Source organism: Electrophorus electricus, chromosome 5 (genome assembly GCF_041902795.1).
Source record: "Electrophorus electricus isolate QZ-2024a chromosome 5, ASM4190279v1, whole genome shotgun sequence".
NCBI classification, from domain to species: domain Eukaryota; kingdom Metazoa; phylum Chordata; class Actinopteri; order Gymnotiformes; family Gymnotidae; genus Electrophorus; species Electrophorus electricus.
The window spans coordinates 27739666-27742165 of record NC_137501.1 but is presented as its reverse complement, the minus strand read 5'-3'; the positions used below and the strand labels follow the sequence as shown (position 1 = coordinate 27742165).

General features: G+C 48.3%; 1 protein-coding gene across 42 annotated transcripts in view; it reads left to right on the top strand.

Moving 5' to 3' along the window:
- Positions 1-2500, top strand: part of ptprda (protein tyrosine phosphatase receptor type Da) — a 405006-nt gene that overhangs the window by 389537 nt on the left and 12969 nt on the right. The gene's annotated exons all lie outside the window — the stretch shown is intronic.

Here is a 2500-nt window from a genome sequence, read left to right as displayed (position 1 = left end):
AGTGAATTTAAAAAAATTACAAAAACAGAAAATGCCATGAGACTTTAGAGGGTTAATAGTGTTAGTCATGTGTTGGTGTCTGTAGTGTTTGTGGTGTGTTAGTGTTTGTGGTTAGTGTGTGTGGTGTTTCATGGTGTTGGGGGTGTTTAATAATGTTAGTGGTGCGTGTAGTGTTTGGTCATGTTGGTGGTGTTTTTCATGTTAGTAGTGCTAGTTAGCCACATGGCTAATCTTCCGCTGTGCAATAAAGTGATCATGTGATCATCTTTGTGGTGTTTGATAATGCTAGCAGTGTTTGATGACAACTAATATTAATCATGGTGGATGGTTTTAGCAATGTATGATAATAGCGGTGAAGGTGTTTGGCAGTGTTTGTGATATTGGATGATGTTAGAAACATTTGAAGCATTTCATGTTGTTAGTGTTGTTTCAAATGTCAGTTGTGTGATAGTGTTGGGTCATGTTATTTCTGTTCGATAATATTAGTGAGGTAGTAATTGATAATGTTATTTGTACTTGTAGTGTTAAAGTTAACAGTGATGGTACAGGTGTTCGATCAGTTAAACAGTGTTTGTGTTCTTTAATAATATTAGTAGTGAAGGCATCATTTGATAATATTAGTGGACTTTGATAATGTGATTAGTATTAGTGGTGTTTGACCGTGTCAGTAGTGTTTCACAACCTTAGTAGCATCTGATAATTCTGAGCCTTCACTCATAAAAAGTATCAAGAGGTTTCCCCGTCACAGGATTCGATACTAAACCACAGCCAGCAGTAGTGTAAAAAGTGGACTTCTAACAGCTTGTCTGGCCGCAAAAGCTTGTGCAAAGCTGCCTGATGCCACCAAGACAAGAAAGCCAAACTCTCCTTATGGCCGAATCGGAGACCGGCACACCAAATCATCCAAGCCTCAAAAGCACATCCGTCTTATGGACTTCCTTCACCGCAATAACTCTCTCACTCCCTCTCCCTCTGACTCTCACTCTTTCTCTGGCTCTCGCGCTCTCCCCCCTTCTCTCTCTCGTTCTTTGTGAAGCGAGGTAAAGCACGTGGTGTGGGGGCAATAAATCTGGGAGTGTATTTTCCCTGTCTGACTGCGAAAAGGGAAGTAACAGTAGCACGGATACCGCAGTTGCCCCTAACCCCCGTGGGTTGTCGTGGCAACGCAGGCTTGGAGATGGGGTTAGTCAGCCGTTACGGTAACAAATGGATGAGACCATCCAGTGGCATGATTAAATGTTACGGGGGTCAGCGGTTTGCGTGCCACAGAGCTGGAGACGGGGAGAAAAGAAAAGATTACAGGAAGTCTGGAAACTCCTGGGATGTACGCACAAGTTAGGAAACGCGGTTTGTACACATTGCACAGAAAGATCTGCGTGTTTTGTGTGCGCGTGCGCGGTGTTCGGGTGTTGTGCGCGTGTGCACGCGCGTGCTGTTTCGCTCGCTGTGCAGCCTAAATGAAGCTGTCGTAGGTTAATGAAGTGAACCTGAACGGCCACTCAGGGCAGGACGCACACAGACATATGGATGAGGCTTTGTTTCTTTCAAATCTCCAACTCCAAGCTCGGAAAGGTCGAAAGAATTTGGCCTCTACTTTTTTTCCCCTTTAACTTCCAACAAAGACAGAGATAAACACATATTGACTGAAGCACGGAGAGAGAAAGAGACAAAGACAGTACGTGAGAGAGATGGAAAGAGAGAGGAGATGGAGAGAAAGTCACGGAGAGCCAGTGAAGATGCGGAGACGAGCGAGCCGCGGTTAAAGTCCGTTGCACGTTGCCGCTGAACAGCTGTGAGTCCGGGGCAATGAACTCTGCGGAGAACCGCGGCGGGGAGACGCTTCCAGCACCGCCGACGCAGCTCTCGAGAATGGGGGTCTGCGCACATCACGCGAGCACCCTTTTCTCAGGCGGCGCTCACGGTCGCCTTCACGTGCCATCTGGTAAAGGACGCAGGAGAGGCAGGAACTGGAGTGGAGGCGTATAGGTCAGCTGCGCAAATGAGATTAAGAACAAGAGTCCTTGGCCGAAAGCAGCACACTCCCCGAGCCGGGACGGTAACGTTGAAATTTGCGGCGCGGCGGAGTTTTAATGAAGAGCCTCGGTCCAGCCCATGGTTTCAGCACCGTTACGCCGCATTAGCGGAGAGCGCTAGTGCTAATCGAGCTGCGGCTAATTGAAGTCAGCTGTCTCGCGCTACAGGAGACCCCCCCCCCCCCCACACACACACACACACACACACAAAAAGTTAGCGAGTGTTCTGCCGCTCACTTTTCAAAGTCACGGAGGAAAGTGAAGGAGCTTTTACCGCGTTAGCGGCGAGGACTCTATTTGAGAGCGGAAGCGCTACAGAGTCACTGTCAAAATGGCGGGCGAGCGAGTGATTGAGAGAGAGAGAGAGTGGGCGGATGAGAGAGAATGAAGCAGAGCATTGCGAGGTGGAGGAAAAGAGCGGGAACAGACACGGGTGGAGATGAGAGCTTCGGAGCGAAGCAGTGGTG